The sequence below is a fragment of the Anas platyrhynchos genome, chromosome 25, assembly GCF_047663525.1.
Source record: "Anas platyrhynchos isolate ZD024472 breed Pekin duck chromosome 25, IASCAAS_PekinDuck_T2T, whole genome shotgun sequence".
In the NCBI taxonomy this organism is placed as follows: domain Eukaryota; kingdom Metazoa; phylum Chordata; class Aves; order Anseriformes; family Anatidae; genus Anas; species Anas platyrhynchos.
Genome location: NC_092611.1, coordinates 6,401,957 through 6,427,229, shown reverse-complemented (window position 1 = coordinate 6,427,229; position 25,273 = coordinate 6,401,957). Strand labels below are relative to the sequence as shown.

The following is a 25,273-nucleotide window of genomic DNA, read 5'->3' as shown; positions in this document are numbered from 1 at the left end:
GCCTCTCGGACTGTGTAAAATACATAAAACCTACCAAAATAATTCTGTAGCTAAAGAGCTGTTGTTTTATCCTTGGAGCTAGGCAGCTTTATAAAGAGCTTTTCATATAGGAGCAAAAAATAGGCACCGTGGAGGGCAGACAATGCTCCGAGAGCATGGAGTGGAATGGGGGAGCTGCAAATTAAAGGACAGCGTGGGGAAGAGCTGCATTAAAGATTCCACATCTCTGCTGCAGACGGGGATGGCTGATCTCTTTCCTGCTCTACTGTCATGCTCTATTTTCTTTCTCTTTATGGCGGAGGGGAGGTGAGGTTTTAAAACCTGCCAGGAACGCATCCAGCCCCGTTCCTCTGGGTGAGCAGCACCGCAGGCTGAACCAGCTTTCTCCGAGCTCCCTCCCACCCCCAGGCCCCCCTCCCCCTCGTAATCCGGGCTCGAGTACCATCATTTTCATATCAGTACTAATTACATTAATTATTCTCCTCAGTATAAAACTCATTAAGCTGGAATTTATGGTTCATTAACTCAGAGCCGGAGCGCTAGCTCCTTCCTCGGTGCGGTGGTGTGGGGCCAGGATTATTTCTGTCCTGGCTGGGGGCAGGCTCTGAGCCGGGTCCCTCGGCCACAAAGCGGGCAGGGAAGGGGTTTCTGAGGCACGGCAGGAATGGAAATGTCCCCATAACCCTTGGAGCTGGCCCAGAGAGATGTGGTTTGTGAGTGAGAGCAGCCAAGGGAACACCTGCAGGTGGGCTATGCACCAGGGTGGGTCAGGACCGAAAAGTGGGGTGGCGTGGGGAGAGGGTTGTGCTAGTGCAGAACATCCCAAAAATGTCCTGGCTTCTCCATCAGGGGTGAGGGGTGGTACCCTGGTGGGCTCTCCTCCAGGGCAGTTCCACATCAGCTCTTCGTGGTGGTGGAGGAGATGCCGAGCCCAACCTGGCTGCTGCTGGGACCTGTGCTGGGTGATAGGAGCTCCCTGTCCCATGGGGTGGTGGTCGGAGAGGACACCTGGCTGCCACCCGCCCTCTCCGAACAGCTCTGTCCTTGTCTTCTAGAGGGTCCTGGTCCCGGTGTGTAAAAGCAGTCCTGGGGATGGGAGGGAAGGAAGAGGAGACATCGCACATCCCTGCCCAGGACTCGGGGTCTGGCCCAGCTTGTCCCCAACTGGCCTCCCCAAATTGAGCACAGGCAGCCCCAGGAGCTGGAAATGACAGGCAGGCTGACCTCCTAATGGACCCGACTGACAGAGAATCCATTTCCTGAGAGCAGTACCTCCTTCGCGCTGCGCAGGTTCCTATCACGCTTCCTAATTACTGTAATTAAGCAGTCATGCTGAGTGATGTTAGACAGAGGGTTCGGAGTTGTTGCAGGTCTGCAGAAGATTAAACCAGTCCTGGCTTCGGTGCCTGAGCTCTCCTCGGTGATGGCGATGATGAAGATGGGAGCTGCTGCTGATGGGAGCTGGAGACGGAGCTTCATGGCACGGGGTCATGGCATTTGTCACGGCTCGGGGCTCTGCCCTTGTCACTTGTGGCAGGAGGGGACACAGCCCTGGTGCCCTGCCCATCCTCTGCATCCCTGCATCTCCTGGAGACAGACAACTGCCCTGCCTGGTGGTTTTGAAGCTCTGGAAGGGGCAGGTCGTTGTGTGCAGCACAGAGATGCTCATAGCCCGCAAGTCTATTTTGTCATTTGTCAAGCAGAAGAACAAAAATGCAGCTGGATTTGTGCAAGCGAAGGGTCCTGCGAAGCAGAGGGGAGTCCAGCTCCACATTATTCACTCGGTACCCACCATTTATCTTCTGGCTCCCTTGAGCTAGGGGGTCTGGGGTTGGTCTATAACCACCTACGTCAATACCATGGTGATCATGGAGCTGGAATCCATTTCTCTATGGTTTTATACTGCAGCCTGATCAGTTTAGCAGTGGCCTTCCCCGAGGCGCTTGCTGACAATAGCAGAGGACTGGAGACAGCCGTTTAGTCCCACAGCTGCATCCCACCCTCCTCAGCCTCTGTTTCCCCTAAAGGGCACCCGGGGTTTTGCAGATGTCCTTCTATTCACACGGACAGTGAGACATGCTGAACAAGAGACCACGGCTCAGTTCGTATACAATTGGCATCTAATTCATTTCTCTGTGAATGTGAAAATCAATACTGTGTGCAGAATGCACAAAGACTCTCCTATCGGTCAGCGTCCCTGTTAGATTCATTCCTGGCTGCCAGGAGATCCTTGCAGGAGGTGGCTCTGGGAGCTGAAGAAGAAAAACGATGGTCCTATTTCTCTAATGAACCCTGAGAAGACTCTAAGCTTCTGACCCCAGTAGATGGAAAGCGTTTCTTGGTAATCAGCTGTATGAGATGGACTGGATTTCCTTGGAATTTTGCCTGGCTAGTCAAATTCTGGGCCTTGGTTTTGCTCCAGTTAAGGTCAAAGTGCCTCCTTCCACATCCAGGAACACGCATCCCTTCAGCAGATGTTAAATGACTTCAGCTCTGTTTGTGCTAGCGGATTTTGTGGGCGAAACCATAGAAGCCAAGTTTCATCTGTCCCAGAGCATCAGAGCTCCGCAGCTCCCTGCAGCTCCCCGTGCCTCTCGTTGGATCTCTAGCAAACATCTCCAAAAAACCTCTCAGCCTCCACCTCCCACTCCCTCCGCCCGTGCCAGGAACAGCTCCAGCCCTGCAGTCGGTGCATCCAGCGATATCTGTTTTTCCACCTGGAGACCTTCCAGGGCTTTGCACAGCTGCTGACAGCTTTCCCCTTCCTCCCTGCTCATCCTTTCGGTGAGCCACGGGCTCAGCCCTCAGCTTCCAGAGCTCCTCTCGTGCTGCAGTTTCGGGGCACCACTTGCAGCCAGCAACTTTTCGCAGGGCAGGACCCCCAGGCTGAAGGCTCCAATTTGCAGCTGCTCCTTTTGCAGCCTCCGCTTCCCAAAGCCTGCGGCACGGTTACGCACAGCCCATCCCTGCCTATCGATGATCAACCAGCTGGAGTGTGATTGCTCGTTATGTCTCAGGGTGTGCTGATAAATGGCACTGGTAGGCTGGCCATTTTCCAGTCGTCGGGCCCTCGGCACCAGAAATCCTTTATTTTATTTTTCCCTAATAACAATAATAATAATAATGATAATAACAATAATAAAGCAGCCCTAGACTTTAACATTAATGTTAGTTTTACCTTTCCCTTTCTTTCCTCTGCAGTCGAAATAGATGGGTGTTGCTAGAGCAAATACCTGCCACGCTTTTTCCCACTGTTTCTCTTCTGTGTGGTTTTTACCCCATGGTTTGAGCTGATGCAGAACACATTCCTCTGGACTGAAAATTCTTTTTTTTTTTTTTTTTTAATGCAGTCACAGAACTCCACAGAAATTTTTAGACTTTTTTTTTTTTTTTTTTCTGAGCACTGAACTCTTCTCTTCCTATTCAGTCTGCTAATTATCCTTTTTAGCTTGCTTTTGCTCTGTTTTCACAGATCTCTTGGTTTATTTATATCTACCTATCTATAATGATTTCAGAACCATTACTCACAGCAGCACCAGGAAACATTACATTTCCCAATTTACAATTGCAATTATGATATCCGTCAGAAACAAATGCAGCTGCCTTTAATTTTAAGCAATATTTTGATCATAATAATTAAAAAAGGAACTTATGGCATCGCGCACATTAGAGAAATTAATATAATTTCCTGACTGTTTTAAAAGGTGTGCAAAGTAGTGGTCGCTGGGTGAGAGATTTAGGGGGAAAAAATTAACCTTTTTAGCTGCTTTTACCACTTTTCAGGGCACACTGCAAACCCTAATGATGTTGTTCTTGAGAGTTAACTTCTCTGCAGAATTTAATACGTGAGTTTCTCTGTCCTTCAACTTATTTTCCCCCTACTTTTCTCTTTGTGAAATTGCTAGTTATTAAACTGTTTGTGTGCAAACAAGAACATTTTCCTGTCACCGTTCATTTCAGCTTGCCTGTTTGAATGAGCAGGGACAGATGAGATCCAGTTGGTGATATAATCATTCCCACAATTGCATATTACAAACTCGGTAACAAACTGCAGCAGATCCTGAGTCTTGTGTGCTTCATTCTGCTTTACAAGACACAGCATGTGCTGAGCGAGTCTGGATTAATGACAAGTGTCTTTGAGGGAAGCAAGGATGCAGATGAACAGCCGTGGAAGAACATCTCTTTCATGAGTGCTGGGGCTCGTTCAATTAATTTTAATGTGCTCTTTCAGTCAGGAAAGGTGAAAGTTGACTTCTTGTTGTCTTGGTGGCGGAGGATTCATCTGTGCGTGACTTTCCTTGCTGTATTCTCTACTGCTTTATTCTCCCAGCTCACGACTTCTCCTGGGTAAGTTCTCAGCCCCATGCAGGGACTTGCCAGAAACCTCTGAGCCTCTGCAAATCCTCGGTCAACATGATCCCTTCCATTTCAGTACTGACGTGCAGACCAACCCCAGAGGCTGCAGCTGTGTCGATACCGGGATGCAATGAGCAGAGGGCAGGGTGCCACGGCTGAGCCTGTCCTACTGCCTCCAGCACCTTCCATCTCAAAGCCATCAGCACTGAACACGCTGGGTCTCTCTCTGCTTGTTCCAGCTCCTTGGCTTCTAGGGAATGATTTACATTTACACCAAAGGAAGATGCAGCAAGCTTGGCTGTTTCTCTGCAAGACTCAGGCTGATGCACACGACATAGCACAGAGCATGAAGATTTGAGACAAGGATGAAATCCAAGCTTCCCCCTTTGCTGACTGCTCCTGCTCTGCAGGTCCCTGTAACGTGCTTGTGTCTCATCCTGCTGAGCTGTGCCCCCACGGTGCTCATTTAACCACTGGATGCCTTTCTCCTCACTGAGCATGTTCTCCAGTAGTGGGATGTTAACAACAGGCACATAGGAATTGCCAAATTCGATCTGCTCTGTGGTTCATCCAGCTCACTACCCTTTCTGGGATGATGCCTATGCAATACCAGGCATGTATATATCCCCAAATACATGTCTTTAAGGTGCAAGGACCCATGTGGGTGAGCAGACCAGCCAGGACAAGCACTCCTTGCACATTTCTGGCCAGCAGATGTGGCACCCCATGCCCTGCCTGCAAACACATCCCATGGCAAGCCCTTCTGCTCCCACATCACGGCGTCTTTTTTCATTCTTCTATGAGCACACGCACATACAGCAACAATGCAGAAAGAGAAAATGCCATTTCAAACAGAAAAAAAAGGAGGCATGTGAGAGGAAGCACTGATTTTTTTTATGAATTTTCCTTCAGGTTGACACCTCATTTTAGCGGCCAGTGTGATCACATTCTTAATTTCAACCTCAAAAGGTCAGTTGAGTTAAAGAAAATCAAGCTGTAGTCAGTTCTCTCCGCACATCAGTGCTTGGAGCAACGAGCAATAATCACTCCCTGATCAGAACTTGTTTGCCATTATCTGCCTGGTGTTGGTCTATGATATATGAAGCAATTTTGGCTGCGACAGTTCTGTTCTGTGTGCACGCAGCTCTTTCCTGGTAAAAACTATACAGGATTGGCTTTTTTTTTTTCTTGTTGCTTTCTTTTTTCCTTACCGTGGAGCAATATTTTAAACTAAAAGGAGTTTTCAAACTGTAGTCACCATCATTCATCTTTACAGTCTCAGGGTACGAACAATCCCTTCATTAGACACTGAATTTCTCTCCATTACAACACTATCTGAATGCATTTATTCGGTCATTTATTAGAAGTCACTTGATGGGGTGTGGGGAAGGCGAGAACTAAATTAAAGCAAAAGGGTCGCGTGTGCGTACACACGCCTGTATATTGTAAGCGGGGAAGTCTATAAAAATATCCAAACTTAATAACTCCCATAACTCTGTAACGCAGACAAATGCTCGGCGGAAAGCTTCCACTCGCCTCGAGGATGGCGAGGGAGACGGAGGCAGAAGAGGAGGTTGTCACCGAGCCTCCCCTGCCAGCCGTGAGATCCGGGGACTGTATAAATATACATTGGAATGTATAAATACCAATGTATAAAAATGTGTAAAAGACCACGTGTGTGTGCAGTGGGCAGAGCAGGTGCCTCGGCTGGTCCCACAGGTCAAATCCCCTCCTGGCTCCAAGGGGGTGGTTGAAGCACGTTAATGCAAGAAAATAAAGGACTGGAAGTTCTGCATGGAAACATGAGGCATCACCAGCTTAATGCTGGGAGTTTCGAACTGCTCCTTTATCGACAGCTCTTGGTTTTTGTCTTTTTTTCAGAAGTCAGGTTAGCCCCTTGGCCAGGTGAGCTCACTTTTGGATCAGAGCATGGTAAGGACAGAAACCAAGCACCTCTCACAGCACAGGCACAAGTCATGCACCAGCTACACGTTCTCCCCTGTACACATCATGCCTCTCCTCTAAGCCTACTTCTCCCCCACACTTCATCCCCATCCCTTTGGCTCCCTATATTTCTTCTCTGGCGTAGATCCTCATGCTGGGAGATGCCCATTTCCCCCCATGGCATGAATTCAGCACGTCAGCTGAACATTGTCCTCAGAGCACGTCTGCTGAGATCAAATCCTCTCCCCTATCTGTGCACATCACCCTACCACCCGCAGCTTTCTTGCAGTGGGATGCTCGTGGTGTTGCTATTTTCAGGGGACGTGCAGCCATTTCTGGGTTTATTTTGTTCCCCCCTTCTCACTTTTATTAAAAAAGACAAGTCTTTCTTGCATCTTCCAGAAGGCTGCTATGGTTCCTCAGAGGAGATTTGTAAAAACTAAACAACAACAAAAAAGGGACTATTTCCATCCAAATAGTCTTAAAAATTTAACAAAACAACAGAGCAGCTCATCACTCAACAGGAGCATCGAGTCTTTTGTGCTTAATTTCCACTGTGAATCTTTCCCTCAGAAGTGTGCTCATGTAGCAATTGCACGGTGGAAATGCCAGACTGAAAAACAAATGCATGCAGGCATTTGGCCTATCCAAGAGATACCAGGACATAAAGCAGGATTATGATCCCAGAATGCAATAAAAAGAGATAAAAAATTCAGAAGAGATCAAAGTAATTTCAGAAGCAAATGAAACATTTACATGGGAAGCATGCCTTGCAAACGGAAACATAGCAAATGGCATTAGCTCGTATTATTTACACGGATAAATACACCTAGCATAAGGCTACGGATGTCTCCAAAACTTATTTGCGTGGTAGGTGCATCCCGAGAGCTACTGCAGGTGAAATAGGAAGAAGGAGCTGCTAGGTCAGGCCAGGGCCCTGGAGAATTTTGAATGTGGCCTCAAGTAACTAAATTGTTGGGAAGTGGCAGCTTGCAACTGGAATAGAGTCAGTAATTAGTTGTTTAATTAGCGTTTAGGTGAGAAGGCTTCTAATGGACGGCAGCTTGATAAATGCCTGGGTCAGAGAGATTTGTAACTCTCCCTGGCTTGAAATCCTCGGTGTGATGAGCAGACCGAGGGGGAGCAGCCTGCACCAGGAGGGAGCAGCGCGATTTCATGGGGCAAGGTAAGGAAGCAGCTGCTCAGATTACATGGGTGAACAACGCAGAAGCAGGTGGAGATGGAATCACAAATACAGCTGGAATTATAAATACAGCTGTCCTCCAGCCTTTCACCAGGACCTGCAAGCAAACGGAAGGGCAGGAACCCTCTGGGTTGCAGGTGATGAATATTGTGCTCACAAACCAGGAGCCAAAGCAAAGGAGGAACCCAGGACCCTGCCTGGGAAGGAGGAAGGGAAAGTAAAATGAGCACAGAGAACGACAAGCACCCGAATAAGGAGAAACAGCCCTTGGGGGACTCCCCTGAGAGCAGCCCCTTGCTGAGATGGGAGCAGGAGGCCGGGGGTCCTGGGCACTTGGGGCTGCACGAGCTGTGCATGGAAAAGGCCTGCTTAAAATTGATGGATGGGGGTCTGCTGGCAGCTGGAGCCGAGCCTCTGAAACAAAGCCTTTAATTAATGCCTCCGACAAAGTCTTTAATTAGATACAGTGCCTTATCGCCAGCGTGGGTCTCGAGATATTTTCCCACCTGAGTTAGAATCCGCCCCAGATGAGAGACAAAGGGGGGAAAAAAAAATCCCAACCCCAAACCAAGCTGCGATCAATTCTAATTTGTCTGGGACATGATACATTTTTTGTCTCACTTGACACAGGCTCAGAGCGAAGCAATTTTTTAATGTCACAGCTCATGACCTCCGCCTCTCCTGCCCGCTTATAGGATTCCTCCCTGCCCAGGCTGGGAAATGAGACTCCCGGTGAAGAAGGTGCAGCAGCCCTTGGGAGCTGGTTTCAGTTTAATGCCCAGCATGTTCGGCTTTGGATATTCTATTGAAATAGAGGGAATTTGTTAAGCTGATGAGGGAAGGCTGCAGTAGAGAAACACAATAGCAGAGTGGGATTAGGCCTGGAGTAAGTGTCTGTGCTTTGGAGGATTAATGAGAAAACTGCAATGGATTTTACATGGTGAAAAGGATTCGCTGAATGCTTTAGGTGAAATGAAATTAGTCCCACTCACGCTCTCTGAGCCCTCGAGGAGAAGCCTGCCCATCCCATGTAACAACCAGATCTCCCGTATGGAAAACTCCGCTTGTGTCCTCACACACGAGGCTCTCTGGGCATCATCTCCCCTAACGGGCCATGAGACACTGCCAAGAGCATCTCTGGTCGATATGGTTGAGATCCCACACATGGGGGCTAGCAGCAAGGGGCTTCTTAGCCCCCAGAGGGAAGGGACAGGCCAGAAAAAGGGGATTTGTGATGTTGGAGCACTTGTGCTGCATGCAGCTGCTGCTCCTGGAGGCACAAAGAGGCCGTTAAGAGCAGCTCGGGCTGGCTCCTGCCTCCTGTGTGCTGCCTTCCAGTCCATCATTCTTTCTAATTAGGCACCTCTGACACACAATTAATCCTATTTGCCTTCAGGCTTTTTTATCTTTCCTTCTGCTTTTATCAGACAGGGAATTAGACTCTGTTAGTATGTAAAGTGCATTGCATGGACCTGACTTTTCATGGGGATTTGGAGACTTTTAAGAAGGCAGTGCCTAACCCATGATCTTAAAAGTTTCTTATGAGTAATTAATTTATTTCTCTTCTTTTTCTAATCACACTGCCTATTTCATCCATGCTCATACCAGCAAGAAGGCAAAGAAGTGAGCGTGGGACAGAGCACAGATTGGTGCTGCAATGCCCCGTTCACCCCAGCTCTCCACCTGCTCCCCTCAGCTCTCACCAGCCACCAGCAGCAGCAGCTCAGTCCTACCGTGTCTGCCCCCTGCCCAGGCTTTACTGGCCAAATTTAAGGGCCTGATGAGGACCACAAGAGGCCCAGCTTCTCCCACATCCCCTCTTCAGCACTGATGTCCCTTCCAAACCGACTCGGTCTTGATGTCCTGGAGTCCCTGGAGGAGCCTCCTTGTGAACCTCCAGCACTGCTTCTGTCTTGCCCTGTGCCTTCTCGAGTCGAAACACGACATGATGCCTCTCCCCACTGGGAAGTTAATAAAATAATGCTAATGAAACACCTACTCCACTCGATGAGCTGTGATCACAGGCGGCAGTGGCCACCAGGCCGACCATTTATCACTGTCAAGGTCTCCTGCAGCCCAAAACCAATTCCAGGCCCAAATGGAGAAGGCTTGGCTCTACCCGGAGTGTAATCTGCCTGTCATTTCTAATACATATTCCTTCGCATTAAGTGATGAATTGCAGGGGCTGCCAAGGCTGAAGGGTTACGAACCACTGAGAAATGAAGTGCTCTGTGTCCTCCACAGCTCGCTTCAGCCAGTGATGGTCAGCATCACACACTCCTCATCTCCAGCCCTTGCTGTGCTCAGCGACCACAGAGCCAAAACTTTCAGGCCAAAACTTCCCTACGGGGCAGGAGTTAGGAATGGGACTGTTGGCTGACTCAGGTTTTTTTGGCCTTTTGCACACCCTGGAAGGATTAGGTTTATCAGCCTCCAAACAAGAGAACAAAAAAAAAAAATTAAAAATAAATAAAATAAAATAAAATAAAATAAAATAAAATAAAATAAAATAAAATAAAATAAAATAAAATGTGCATTTTTTGAGCTTGTGTCATGAGCTTTTGGCAATGAGGCAGAGTTAAATCCCGCTCCTCCCTGGGATTTCCCATTTCCTTATAACTGAGGAGGAGGAGAAAAATTTCATCACTAAAGCAAGGTGAGGGTGGACTAGAGATAAGCTCCAGTGACCGCTGAGCTCAGTGCTTCTTCCCCTGAGCTGCGTCAGAGGCAGAATAAGACCTAAGCACAGCCTCATTCCCTTATTCTGGGAATAGGAATACTTGTCCCTTCTCTTAGAAAGTGAGTTCCCTCCCAGAAGAACTCATATTTCCTGGTCCAAAAAGATAAATCTCCAAACACACTCACAGCTGCACTCTCAGCCACTTTTGCTGGCTTTTGTTCTTTAAAGAGGCGATGAAAAAATTGCAAGGGTGGCGGGGGGCTGATTTAGGAAATGGAGAAGCAGGGAAAGGTCACGCTGCTCGCCCTCCCTGACATCTGCTGAGCAAGAGCTGTCCTTCCCTGGTAATCCTGGTGTCTCTGCAGGCCAACGTTTGTCTGATTCCTGTACGACAGCGATTAGCAAGAGTGAGCAGGTACTGCGGGAAGCGGCTCCTTTGCAGGCTTCCTCTGCTGCCTCTTATATATCAAACTGAAATGTAATTATCTTCACGGTGCAGGGTGTAAATCAGGGTGTGTGTCAAGGCGATTTCCTTCAGGGTTTTATTTTATTGCGTAATAATATTTGACACAGGGCTTAAAGGTGCTGTTACCTGCCTAATCGCATGAAACAATTTCATGTGCAAACAGCTGGTAAGTGTAAAACTACCATAAACCAGCTCCGGGGGATTGTCTGCTTCCCTTCTCTCAAAATCCTTCTTGGAAAACACTCCCTGCCTCTGAAGTTTCCCCATCACAGAAACCAGGCGGGGAGGAACTGCTGGGGGCCGGTGCCGTGCCGACACATGGAGCAAGCAGCCTGTGCTCCCGGGGGTGCCGGGGTGCTCCGTGCCTCCTGCCCTTACATGATGGGACAGGGAAATGGGAAATCAGGGTCTCCGTCTGTGCTGAGCTGGAGGGGATGAAGTTAATTGGGAAGGAGGGCTGTCTGGGAGCGTCATCCGTGAGTGGGAGCCATCTGCAGCCGGGGATATTTCCCCAGCCTCGTCTCTCACAATCAAATCGTTTTGGGTGAAAACCCAAATGCAGCGAAAAGGGGGTGCAGAGCTCCTGAGGGCGGCAGGGCAGGGGACACTTTGGAAGCTGGGGGAGCACAGGGCAGAAAGGATTTGAGCAGCCTCCTCTGCTTCTCCCCGGCACGAACAGAGGCCTTGGAATCTGCAAGATGGCAATCTTGGAACAATGGTGGTTATTTATAAGGCTTTTTTAGTGCATGGCAGATCATAGCCAAGAGGCATCTGCCTGAGGTCTGAATTAGGCAGAACAGGGCTGGGAGAGGGGAGGTGGGCAGCTGGTTGAAATCGTCTCCGAGTCACTGTTTTTTTTCTCCTCGGGGTAGCTGGCATTGTCGCTGATGGTTTAACCTATTTACGATAATAATCCCTGTAATAAAGGCATTTTTAAAAAAATCTCATAGCCCAAATGGCTGCGTGGAGGGGCACGGGATTGGGAAGGCTCCCTGTGTGGTTTGCCAGGGAAGAGCCAGCTCAATGCTGTAATTCCTTCCCTGCGCTCCCAGACCCCTGCCCCCTGCGAGGCGAGGGAATTCCTTCCCAGGGAGGGAGCTGGCAGGGACCATCCCTCCCCCCCGAAACAGCTCCTCCCCGTGGATTTAGGCATGTCACATCTGGAGCGATATTAGATCATCCAAGTTCCCGATGCATTCTGCAGAATCAGGCGCCTCTAATCCTGCCCGCCATCTGGCCCAAGCCCCTCGCCAGCTGCTGGGCTCCCCCCCTGCACACCCAAATGCCAGGCCTTTGTTTGTGGCCATGCCATCCTGCGTAAAAACAGCAAGGTGTGCGAGTCTCCAGCTGTCCGAGCTGCACGGAGACCCTTCAGAGGCCGTGCACAGAGCTGGCCTGGCCATTTATCTGTGCTTTTTTTCTGCTCCTCCTCAAAGAGCCCTCTTCTCCCCACTCCTGCTCCTTTCAAGAATTCAGCCTCTCCTGCACAACACATCGGTCTACACAGTCACCCTTCCTAAATCCCCTTAATATGGTGCAGACCTCTCTGTCTCTCCAGCTGCAGCTTCAACAGGGTCTTGGCTAAGCCCTTCCCTGCTCACCCACCTGAGCAGGAGGAGGGAGGGGGCTGCAGGGCTTGCAGGGAAGGCTGGGGAAGAAAAAAAAAATAATTAATTAAAAAAAAATACTGTTTTAGGTGCAAAACCATTAGAAAGGTGATGGGCTGAGGCTGGCTTCTCCAGCGGGGCCAGCAGACAGATGAGGTGACCTCAAAGAATGGCAGCCCGGGGGCTCTGAGTGGTGTCCTCCCCAGGCACATCCTTTCCGTACTGAGTAATGTTACTCAGGAGGGTGCCTGGGGCCCCCGTGCTGCTACAAGGCTTTTATAGAGCTGCAAATCCCAGCTGCTCCAATGGGGAATAAACAGCTGTGGGTGAGATTTGCCCGTGCTGGGGCTGGGGAGAAATTCAAGGAGGTGCCCATGGGATTAAAGGAGAGGGAGATGATGGCCCCTGCACGGTTGTGTCCAGGAGGGGATGCAGACTTTTTATTCCAAGCCACTCGTGAGACATAGCTTGGAAATTGCACTTGCTATTGCTACCTCAGCCGCTGCGATCGAAGCTGAAGAAATACGCAGCTCGGAGAGGCTGCTAAAAATAAGGCAGGTCAAAAGGGAAAGTGAGAGGGGCTGGGCAGTGGGGCTGGCAAAGGGCTGGGGGGCTGCAGGGGGCTGCAGGGGGCTGCAGGGGGCTGCACCCTCCTGCCCCATCACCACAGCACCGCAGGGAAGGAGGCTTGTAGCCAAAATAAGAGGCAAGAGCAAATTTGCCTCTACTTGCATGGGGAACGATTTGGGTATCCCATTAATCCTGCGTAGATCATATTAATGCCAATCAAATACGTAGACAGCTCTCTGTAAAAATGTCAACGTTTATTAAGTCCTGTAGCACAGGCAGCAGGATCCCATCAGTGTCTTTTTGTCCAGGTTTTTGGGTGGGAGAGGGCTGGTGGTTGCTTCTGCCAGCGTTTGGCAGTGACCCAGTTCTCTCAAAACACAGTGACCCCAGGGATGTCTAGGCCCAGCAAAAAGACCTTCCTTACCTCTACGTGGGGTGATCTCATAAGCTCCCCTGCCTTAGGAAACCAGGCTAACACAGGCATCCTTCAGCAATTTCAAACCTTTTCAGTGAATGTTTACAAACCCAAAAGCTTAGCAAAACCGCCCTTTCCAGCGCAAAGGGCTTCAATTTAGCTAAATTGTTATTTTCCAACCAAAGTCTGATTTTACTGAAAAATTCCCAGGCAGCTGTATTCAGCAGCTCAGAGAAAGCAGGGCTTCTTTATGATGCTTCATTCCATGTTCATATGCAATTCTGTATATTTTAAGCATATTTCTCTCTGGTTTTTTAGCTGACATTGGCTTCTCATCCCCACCAAGTGTTTTAAGTGTAATAACGTTGTTGGAAGATGTTGTCAGACCTGCATCTGTGTTTGCATCTACAATGCCTGCTCTGAAAGGCACATTTATTTCCAATCTGACCCGCTGAACACTGATTGCAAGCAACGATTTCTTCTGCTTTCCCATCATCTTTGCGACGCCCTCCCTTTTGTTGGAGTTTATGGTCACTGACTCTGGATTGTGCCATTCTTTGTCTTTGTTCCGTGTTTTAACCTTTGTTAGAGACTCAGCCATTGTGCCGTTTCTGTTCAGTGACCTATAATACCCTAATTTAGTTGGCATTTTGATCTTGGATTCCTGGTGTACAATCCATCATATGCAATTCTTTTCTCCCTTTCTCTTTTCATCACTTCGCCACTCTTTCTTCATTCCTTCCTACCTTTCAAAAAGCTCTCCTGTGTCTTTCTTTACCCTCTTCACATTCCACTCTCTCTCTCCTTAGGTTCTTCTCAGATTAGAGTGGGTTTTACCAATTCTTTCCTTGTCTCCTTGCCTCTCCCTTTCTTCCAAACCAGCCTCCCCATCCAACCCCGCTTCTCTCTCCATGCTGTATCACGTCACCCATAGGTGCTGCAGTGAAGGAGAAAACACCTGTGCAACCTCCCAGGATCAGGCTGGTAAGGAAAATGCTCTGCAGCTGTGGGTGAAAATTTTGGCAGAGCCAGAAGAGTCGGTAGATGAGACAGTGGCCATGAAAACGAGCTCTGAGGAGCGCAGCCCGTCCATCTCCTGAGGACAGCAGCAGGTGTATGCATGTGCTCTTCGCCATCACAAGAGGGAGTTGCTAGTGCTCGTTTGCATTTTCCTACCAGAGATTGATATAAAGAAGGACCAAGCAGCCTCCTGGCCAGTTCCTGGCACTGGAGCCCCGCTCAGGACTGCCACTCCCTGGCAGCAAAGGCAGGAGCTCAGTCCACCACTTCGCTCCAAGCACATTGCAGGACCCTCTGGCAGCAGGGTCTGGAGGGAGCAGGCTCAGCTCATGCCCCCACAGAGCAGGGGGGCTGAGATCCTCTGAGGAGATGCTCGAGATGCTTACTGGAGGAGACAAAGCAGGAATATGATGAAGAAATGGGTGGAGACCCCTAATTGCTATAGCCACCTGCTCGTCTTTGTGCAGCTGGGGCCACATCCACCGTTCCCAAAGGGATGCTGTCGGTACCATGCGTGTCGGTGGCTGGCAGCCCCACGCCCGCAGCCCTGTGCTCGTGCCCCTCGTGCCCCAAGGCAGCCCCAAGAGAGCATCCTGGGGAGCTGTGCGTGGCCACGGTGGGAGCTGGCAGCACTTCAGGCCAGCAGGAGCCACGCTTTGCCCTGCGTGCCCGCAGCTGGGCAGGCACACGTGCAGAAACCATCTCTGCTGGCAGCTCCTGGATCTCTCCGTTCCTATCACCATGGTGGCATTGTAATGAGAACATGAAAGAGGAAGATAACACTGAAGGGAGGAAAATAAGGCCTTTTTTCTCCCCCCTCTCTCTCCCGTTTAGGATGAAATGCGAACCGTGGCGGGCAGGCCCATCAGATCTGTCGGCGCAGCAATTGGCATCGGGAGCAAGAGGGAGATGCTATTGTGCAGCCCCTCTGCTTGGCGGGCTCCTCTCGCTGGCTCGGGGAAGGCGAGAGAAAACAGAGGCAAAACAAGATGCGGGTGTTCAATGGGGAGCCAGAGACATTTGTTATCAAAATGGAAATGCGTCTCTTTGTTGATGAAGGTGTATCTGCTTCCCATTGTCTCTGGTGCCAGCCCAGTGAAAGGCTCCTTTGATGGCTCCGTGTTTGTGCACCGGCTATGAAATTGCTTCAGAAGACAAAGGCAGCGCGTGGTTATTGGTAATGAAAAGGAGGTGAGGGCTACGTCTCTCTAACCCCGGCTCGCCACGCGGGTGCAATTTCCCCGGGAGCAGCTGTCAGAGGCTTGCAGAGAAAATTGGAAGGCTGAGGCTGGACGGGGGGCTGCTGATGCACCGGGAGCACTGCTGCTCTTTTGCAGGGGTAATGTGGCCATCTGCTCGGGTTTAGCCAGCCTGCCCGGGGCCAAGCGCTTCAAAACCCTTCAGCACAACGCTGGGCTGAGCGGGCACTGCTCTGGGGTCCCCCAGCTGGGGAGAGGAGAAGGAGAAATGAACAGCTGGCTTCTCCAAGAGCTGAAACCTCTTGCTGGGATTCCCCGAGGGCTGCACATCTCTCCCCTTCCCACTCGCCCTCAGCAGAGCTCTGAGCTGGATGCACCAGGACGCACACCCGCGACGATCCGGCGTGCCCGCCTGTGTGCAAACACCGTGCGCCCCGTCACACTCATGCTCATTAACTAATAGCGGCCCTAATGGTGCTTTCCTCACCTCTCCCGCCTCCTTTAATCGTGCCGCCCCGCTCAGCCGGCCCCGCTCCTTTATCTGTGCCGTGGCGAGGCGCTTTGTGGCAGGGAGACGCCACGCTGCCAATTTCGCACGGGGCCTTATCAGCACTTGCACATGGTGTACGGCCGTCGCAAACCAGACGCAGGATTCGCATGTCTAACAAGCGGGGTTAAACGCATTATTATTTTTTTTTTCCCCTCCTGCTTCTCCCCTCCACTGCTCCCTCCTCTGCCCGCCCTCCTTCGCACCGCTTACACCACCGGTGACGGCTTCAGAAGAACTCTCTGGCCTGGCTCCTGGTAAAAGATGCTAATTTATTGCACTCTGCTCTTTGTTTGATTATTGGTTTATTAAAACTGCCAAAGGTGGTAGCCTTCCTGATCGAAAAAAAGCTTCCACTCTCTCCTTTAATCATCCCCAGCTCTACCAGCAAGCCAATGGCACCCTTGGGGTCTGTGCCCCCTGTGTCGGGACAAGGGAGGCAGCAGGAGCTGGGAGCAGGGCCGCCTTTGGCCATGAAGGAGCTGCTGGCTGGAAAGATGTCCCTGGCCAGCTTCTCTCCTTTTTTCTCCTTTCTTTCCTCTCTCAGCTCGATTTCTGTTTGGGGAGCTCACCCACGCCCTGGGGAGCTGTTGTGCAGTGGGCACCGGCTCCCCAAGGCAACCCAAACCTCAGGGCCCCTCCTCCTGCAGCAGAAGGGCTGTTGAGCTTTTCAGCCCTCAAAATCAAAACCCAAAGACCTGGCTTCATGGCCCGACCCACAGGTTTGCTGAAAGCCACCACAGGAGCACTGCTGCTGTCTACTTGCAGGAAAAGACCTGAGTGCCTCTCTCAGGCCCTCCAAGCAGCAGTGAAGTCCATCTGCGTGCAGGGAGCCAGCCTTGTCTCCTGTCCACACCTCTGCCAGCACCTGCAAAGCCTCAGCCCCCTTCACCCGGCAGCTGCAAATCCTTTTTCCCCTTCTGATCTGCCCTCCGGCTCCGCCACAAATGCACAGGAACATTTTTACAGTGACAGTAGCTTGTTACAGATTGCACCGCCTGCCACATAAAAGTCTGCAGCAACACCGAGGAGCGATTAATGATACGGGCTGACACTTTACACAGCGCTTCCCAATCTCAGCACTGCAGGCTGCATCGAGATAGGGCCCTGTGTTTCCACCAGAGCCAGAAAACCCTCCCGGGGACGAGCACAAAACCACAGCTGGGTTGGTGGCACGTGGCAGGCACTGGCCAGGAACCCGGGCAGGAGGAGAGGTCGGCTCCCTGCCTGCTGGCGGGGGCACAGCACCCAGATTTTCCAAGCAGCTTCAAAAATCTTCACTTGCACGCCCAACAACGACCCCATTCCGGTCATTTCTGAGGACGCTGCCGTAGCTCCTGGTTTCATCCGTCCTGGGGAATCTGCCTGTTGCCGAGGCTGACGTCTCCCGCTCCCGGTGATGTTTCTGAAATATCTTCATCAAAACCAAGGCCTGTCTCAGCTGACCCGTAATTTAATTTCCTTCCTTTCTCTCTTAGACGTGCGCAGCTGGGAGGAACCTCGGGAGAACATCGCGTCCCTCCCTCCTTCACTGGAGCAGAATCAAACACGTCCAAACGTCCTTGGCAGGTGCTATGCCCGCTTCGCACGCCTCTGAGGGAGGAGGTTCGGTGACTCCTGGATGACTTGTTCCCATGCCTCGCTCCTCGTACAACTAGAAAGCTTTTCCTTACACCTCACCTGAGTTGTCTTGTTGCATTTTTTCCCCTCTCACTCATTACAAATAAATAAGGAATGAGCCGAGCAGTTCTCCTGCCCTCCTTGCTCGAGATGAACTTCTGATGTGAGCCACGGGGGATGAGCCCCACCCAAAACTTCATATTTTTTTTAGTTCCCAAGCAGGATGCACTTGAGATTAAGGCCCGAGACCTAGCAAAAATTGATTTGCACAAGCAAGAGGCGTTTATGCAATATGTTGATTATAAACCAGCACTCCAGGATTTGTACTCCCACAATGAATGTGGTGCCTCAGGGCATTAAGCTCCTGACTCACATGTCAGTGTTACAGGCAGAGCGGGCTGAATAATTCATCAATAATCCTGCAATTTGGCTTCCGCTCCTGTCGGCAAGCTCTCTGCGCGGAGATGTCTCTCCCAGAGTCTATTCATTAGGTGAGGTTACTCGGGAGAACGGCAAGGGGACGCTGGGTGTGAAACCCTGGCCCTGGTGGAAGGCTTGAATTTGCTTTGCTTTGCAGCAGGAATTCATTGCAAACATTCGGGGCTGGGAGCGAGAGCTGCTGAGGATTGGCCATGCTGCTCACACGGCGCCGCGGCTGCCTCCCGAGCGGCTGAACTCAACCCCTGGAATGAGTTTCCAGGGTGAATAAGAATATCACATTTGATTTCCACTAATGTGCTGTAACGTTGCTTAAAATTCACTTCTCTCAGGGAGACGGATCCATCCGTCTATCTGCCTATCTCTATAATTTTGTTTCTAGAGTACCCATCACCGCTCCATCTAATTATTAATTCATCCGCTGGAATGTTTGCTGCAAGCTCACATCAAAGGCATGTAGATACAACCGGAGTCAATCTGCTGAAAAATGCAAACAGATATTGTCTGAAGCCTGCTGGCCAAGACATTTCCCTTTATCTAACCCTATAGGGCCTGGAAACCCTTTTATAACCTTTTTTTTTTTTTTTTTTAAACTGCTGAACTTTCACCACGGGGGATAATAGATGGGAAATGAATTTTGTTCATTTGCTGGCTCGCTTAGGGAATGGCAAACGTCGCAGAGAAAGGGCTGGCGTCCTTGTCTGACAGAATTGGAGGCTGAAAGGGCACCTGATATCCGTGTCTAAAACCAGCAGAGGACAGAAGAGCCAAACCGTGACAAAGAAGATGCCACCAGGCATTGCTTGGTGCCACCAGGGCTGCGTCCACGGACCTCAGCTCCTGGTACAGGTGTCCCCATCCATTTTCCGTGGACCTGAAACCTTTCCCAGTGTGATGGGAGGGAAGAGGAAAGCACACCACCGCTGGCAGACATCGCCTGAGTGAGTCACTTTCCCCTCGCCCTGGATCCCCGCCGTCCCCCCCAGGTGACAGTTCACGTGGGAGGATAAATATAAATAAAGAGAAAGAAGCCGGAGCATTTTGATGACTCATGTAATATTCATTTTGAATTAATTTGTACATGATTCTATAAAAAAGATACATTCCATAAGATTATTTTCGTGAGCTCTAATTTGCTGCTGGCAAGGAGCAGCGTTGGGTCTTTTATGGGTATTAGTTCCATAGTGTATAGCAGGAGGCAGAGGAAGTTTAATTATGATTCAGTGAGCCACATTGTGGGTATGTTTTAAAGCCACTTAATTACTGTAGAAATATACAGCTGTAATTATCCTGAAATATGGCCTAATTAACCTATGGAAAACCCATACACGCGGCTCAGGAAACTTGGAAGCGTTAATAGTCTATTAATACACCGGAGCTGACAGCCCGTCGCGCTCACGTTGGGGAGCAGGAAGGCAGGAGGAAAAGTGATCTCCCCTGGGCACTGCTACCTGTAGGAGCTGCCACGGGACCTCCCCCTGCCCTGGTGGTGGCTCTGGCACGTTGTTGTGCCATTGTGCACGGCCATGAGATGCTGAGATCGATGCTTGTCTGCTGATCTTCCCATGTCCGTCCTCTTCTTTCAACCCTGCTGTGTATCTGCTCATCTCCTGCCCCCCCCCCGCAGCTCTCCCTAAAAACTCAGGGAGGCTCAGGAAGCACAGGGGTTGTCCTAGGGCACATCCACCCTGCTCTGGAGTGCAACCAGAGCCGATTTCATGCTGGGACCCTCCTCTGGTGGATGAAGCCCCAGCCCTGCTGCGTGGAGGAGACGATCACAGAGATAGCTGGAGCATGGCTAAAGCAAAAAGGTGATGGCAAAAGGCCTGGTGGTTGTTCCTGGGTGTTAAACCTGATAAAAACGGGAAGAAGCAATTATCACTTCAAAGCCACCTTGATCTCATCGGGCTTCCCAAGCAACCTGCAGACCCAACAAGCCCGGCAACGAGCACGTTGCCCTCGGGACAGTGCAGGTTGGAGCTTGGCAGAGCCAAGCACCAAATAACTGCCCCATCCCTCAGCCCTGGTGTGTTATAGATAAGGAAACCGAGGCACGCGCCTGGAAATTAAACTCCCTGGCTGCTTTCTCCTGAAGTCATGCTCTGCCAATCAGACCCTGCTGCCTCTTAGCGGGGAAAACATCCTGATTTTAATAGAGCTTCATCTGTCGGAAAGGGGCATTTGCTGCCACTCGAGCTCCAGAAGCAGCAGCAGGACAGAGCCTGAGGCTGGGAGGGGGGCGAAGGGGGCAAGGTGGGGAGGGAAGGGGGGAAGGAGGCAGCTGGCGCGAGGCTCTTCTCGAGGCTGAGCACATCGCCAAATATTCAAGGAACGTCTCCGTCCTTTGGTGATCAAAGCAACAGAAATTGAATCCGGCTGTAATCATCCGCAGGGTAGTTTGCTTAAAATTCCCCTAATTATGGAAGTGCAGAAAATTACTGCTCCATGATGCGCTGAATAGGAAATTGAAGGCTCCCACAACCCGGCTGCTGCCACTGCAGCTTAAAGAGAAAAGGCAAGGGAGGTTCAGGGAAAAGGAGAGGAAAAAAAAGCAGATAAACGGGAAGGTGTCAGGATGTGTGAGCAGGGGCCATGGAGGGGAGGAGAGGGCCAAAACGGGAAGGTAATTGTCTCTCTCCCACTGCCTGGGAGGCCACCAGTTTTGGAGGGCTGGGAGCTGAAGAGAGCAGAGAGAGAAATACGAGCCCTGTAAGCTGGCCTTTCCTCTTCGCCAGCAGTTCTGCCACGACACACTTGACACTGCACCACGAGCAATGTTTTATCCAGAGCTTCTGCCTGAAACTCAAAGGACTCTTCTGAGACCCGTTCTGCCTGCCATGCAAGGGCAGGGGCTCCCTTTGGAAAACCGGCTTCATTCCTCCTCTACAGAGCTTACACAGGTGAAATTTCACAGGGGAATGCGTACACACTGGAAAAACACGGGGACCAAGGGAGGCTGCAATTCATCCCCCTGCATGGATTCTGGCCGTAGCTAAATATATTCAGCAGGCAAAGGGCAGCTCCGACTTCTGCTCAGTGTTGCTCTCCTCAGTGCCTCTGTGCACTCCCTTTTCACCCTCCGATCTCACCCCTGACCCGTGTCTGATCACGATGATGTGGCACAAGAGCAGCTGAGTGCCAGGCAGATGGCTCTGGAGGATGAGAGGGAGGCAATTTTTTGGATGCAGATGAAGGGCTCCCTAACAGCCCTTTGAATCTGGGGAATTGCGCAGACGGCAGGGCACGGAGGTGACGGTTTGCACATCTTAGGTTCGGTGTTAGGAAAAGAAACTCCACCAGCCTGGGATATGCCCGGAGGAGGAAAGCACTGGCTGCAGAGGGGTTTTACTTCATTGTAAAACCTCTTCTCAGCTCAGAAAGCAGTGTGAGACACTTGGGTGCCACCACAGATTCACCTGGTGGCATCCACAGAAGTGTCTGTGCATTTCCCTGCCCACCAAAAACAAAGACAAGTGTAACCCGCCCACCAACATGCTTCTATTCAAGTAAATCCTCCAATGCTTTTGAAATAAACAGCACCAGAAAATAAGCAATGACCCCAAAATGTGGATTTTTGCTGCTCACCATCTGCAGAGGTCTCAGCAGCCGTGGCGCGGCACCCATTGAGCAGTCCTTGGCCAAGGGCTGAGAACCCCATGCCCACAGCAGGGTTTGGGTAGGAAGGGGCTCAAGGAGGACTCTAGCCCAAGCAGAAAAAGGGAACTCAGAGCAGGGCCCCCAAGACTTGATCCTGTTTGGCCCTGAATATTTGCGAGGCTGCACAGATGCCGGCAGCGATGGCAGCAGGTGATTCAAGGACTTAGGCACCACTGGAAGAGGAGGATGCTGAGCCTCAGGAACACGTGGCAGAGCAAGACAGGAGCTTTTTCAGGACAGCCTTGTGCTCGCTGGTGCTGTCACCATCTCTAGCTGCCGCCCACCGGGGCTCCTTGCACACATCCTGGCTCGTGTTTGAGCCGAGGTGCCTGCAGCTCCCGGTAATAACACGGGACGTTAGGCTGCTGATGACTTTGCATAACAAGAGGATTGCAATTAACACGACGATCCCTTCTTGTCTTCGAGCACGCTGGCATGGGTCATGAAGCCGGCGTAAGGAAATGATCCAAAGGGAGTTATTTCTCTGGCTGTAAAGGGGCTGCCGAAACTCAACCTCCAGCGTGAGGCAGCTGCTGCAGGTGGCAGTGATTGCTCTTCTCCACCAGCGTGGTTCCGAGGGGACACATTCACCCTGTGCACACCCGTGGCAGCTGCCAGCAACCCCATACCCAGGTCCCCCAGCCTGCAGCACACCCCAAAGCCTGCCAGCACTGCCCTGCCCTGGAAAGGCCAGGAAATTCCCCTTTTGCAGCAATTCCTGGCCTCTGTCTGAGCCAACCAACGTGTGCCCCAGTCACTGCGTGCCCAGAGCCCCACGTACCCAGGCTTGTGGTAATTGATGGAGATGCACCCGAAAGTCTGCAGGCAAGTCCCCAGGGCTCCCAAACCCCCCTGCGGGGTTCAGGCTTTGCCCACAGGGTCTCCTTTTTGACCAAGTCCCCACCACGGTGCTGTTCTCCTAAACGATGCCCAGACACAAGTTTTCAGCCCATTCCACACTGCCTGAGACCATCCTTTTCCCTTTTCCCTCTAAGTATTATTGACAGTTCCACGCAAGCTTCCCCCAGAATGAAGTTTCACCCTCTGCTGCGTCTTCCTGGGCTTCTTAAACACTTGTAAGACCCAGGGAAAGCATTACCCACGTGCAAACTCTTCTTTCCCGAAGAGGAGCAGTGGTTTACCACAACATAAATCTCCCTAATGGGAACAGAGTCTGGATGCCCAAATTACCCATCCCTCCTGCTTGTACTTCAGCTGCAGCATGCATGGTCAGTGCCTCTTTTTATGTCTCTCGTTGTAAAGCCAGATGAATGCAGGGTTTTAAAGACTTATTACATGCTGTTGCACAGCAATATCTTTCCATTCCTTTAGCCTGTGTTTTTTTCCCCCAAGCTGTGTGTTTCATAGCCAACTTCCAATACAGTTTGTACCTTGCTTTGCATAACTCTAAATCATTTCATTAATGAAAAAAACCAAGCCATTATAAAACAAATATACAAAATATGCACAGCTAATCTTTCCCTTATATTGCGAGGATTAAATAAACAGAAATGTCGGCGGAAAGTATTCTAGACACGTTGGGCTGCTATAAAACTTACGAGGTAAACTGTTAATTTACATATTCCCCAAATGCAATAGGGTGACACTTTTGAAATTAAAAAACTGACAATACAAATGGCATTTAAAGTTCATTTAATATTATTTGTTAAAATTCCGCTGACAAATCTGTCATATGTATAGCAGATCCTATCACTAGAAGAAGAGGAAAAAAAAAAAAGCAATTGAAATCAAAACCCACCCCAGCACTGAAGGGTCTATTAAGACAGTAGATGAGAATTTGCATTATCAAATAATCCTAACAGGAGATTTTATAAGTGGAAATGTAAACTGTAGAGGGTTTTAAATGATAATTTATGCCGATAACTAGTTTTAGAAACAGACTTGACTATGTTTCTCCTAGAGACAATGAGAAAATGTTTCCCTGGGGGACTGGGGAACCCAAATAGCAGCAGTGTGTTTCTCAGTAACAAATCTCAGCCACCTGGGATGAGGCTGAAGAGCTGCAGTGGTGGCAGCACTTGCCCCTAAAATGATACCTTCAACCTCTGGTGCTGCAACAACAGCAAACTCTTTTGCTCTCTGATTTAATGCCTGGCGTGGGATTTCATACACTGTAAGAAAACTCATCCTGCGAGGACTGCTGTTGGCTCTCCCAAAAATTCCCCACTGGTCTCTGGATCCTAAAAAACAGATGATGGTAAAGAAAAGGATTCCTGCTGGCCAGAAAGATGCAGAGGAAGTCTCTTTGCATCCTGATTTAAATGACAGGTAGTTCATGCACCATCTAAAAGAAACTAGATATTTGGATTTCTTTTTGTTTATTTATTTTCCCCTTACATAAATATGGAAGGAAAGCATCGCAGGTGAAATGGTGCATGGAAATTAATCTGGTTCACAGTCCTCATAAATATTTACAGGCTGGCAAATATGTAACCCCGTTTCTTTTTCCCTCTGCCCTCCTCTCCTCCAAGTCGATCTCAGCAGGGGAGGTTAAATAGCTGGGGAGGTCGTGGTTAAGGAGACCATGGCACAACTGTGCAGAGGGGAAGGGATTCATCCAGGCTTGGTGCCTCAGCACCCTGCCCTGTGCATCCCATCCAGCTCCTGGACCTGCACAAAGAGCAGGGACCCCACACACAGTGCCTGGTGTCTTCCCCAGCTCAAAGCATCGCCTTTCCTCCAGTCCCTTGCTGCAGGAAAGAGAAATACCACCAGGCTTTTCCTTTTTTTTTTTTTTTTTTTCTCTTCCTTTTAATTCAGGAGAGCATCTATCTGCTCTCTCCCTTTTCAATAATTTCACCAGATAAACAACTGAGAGAGAATTAATAGACACTTCCATTTGCACTATAATAGTGTATTTGGGGGAGGAACAGTGGAGGCAAACTTCTTCTAAAGATTAAAGCAACAGGCCTTATCCCTGATGAATTCAGGTCAGTCTTTGGAAGGCGGCGATACGTGCCTCGAGCTAGACGAGAGCTTTGTGCCCATGGAGCGAGGGGAGTAAAAGGGCTGTGTGGCAGGAAGCACACAAGTGACCCTATAGGATTTTTCTGGGACTCTGAGCTCTCACAGCATCAGTAATGTAACTACTGGAAGAGCAGAGGGATGCAGCCATTAGGCCACGTAATCCCCCAGAGCATGGCCATGGCCTTAACAAGTGAGAATTTTTGGGTAGGGTTTCCAGGTGCATTCAGGTGGTGGATAACCAGAGTGGGACCGAGGGGAGATGGGCATGGGGAAGGGTCCGTGCTCGTCCGTGAGCAGCAAAGGAGGGGAGAGGAGGAGGATGTTCTCCCCTGGGAGGAAAGGGTCTGCAAGAGGGAGCAAAAATTGTCCACCAGCAGTAACATCAGGGCTGTTCAAAGCCAAAAAAAGTGAGCAGGAGAGGCAGAGAGAGACCTACAGATGCACTGCGTCGGGAGGGATGGCTTCTCCAGTAATTAGCACCGGTGTCCTGCTGGTTTCGTTTCATGCATCCGTGTTTCTCCACGCAACAGTGCAAATGGTGTAGGTTTCAAAGCAATCGTGC

General features: G+C 50.2%; 2 long non-coding RNA genes across 2 annotated transcripts; both read left to right on the top strand.

Annotated features, from left to right (window-relative positions):
* The first annotated feature begins 538 nt into the window (after positions 1–538).
* LOC113839850 (uncharacterized) lies at positions 539–3,511 on the top strand. The gene is made up of 2 exons (XR_003492510.3): positions 539–745; positions 1,056–3,511. It is a non-coding gene; the product is annotated as an uncharacterized lncRNA (long non-coding RNA).
* Positions 3,512–7,391: 3,880 nt separating this feature from the next.
* LOC119713714 (uncharacterized) lies at positions 7,392–8,451 on the top strand. The gene is made up of 2 exons (XR_005260941.2): positions 7,392–7,486; positions 8,135–8,451. It is a non-coding gene; the product is annotated as an uncharacterized lncRNA (long non-coding RNA).
* The last annotated feature ends 16,822 nt before the right edge of the window (positions 8,452–25,273 follow it).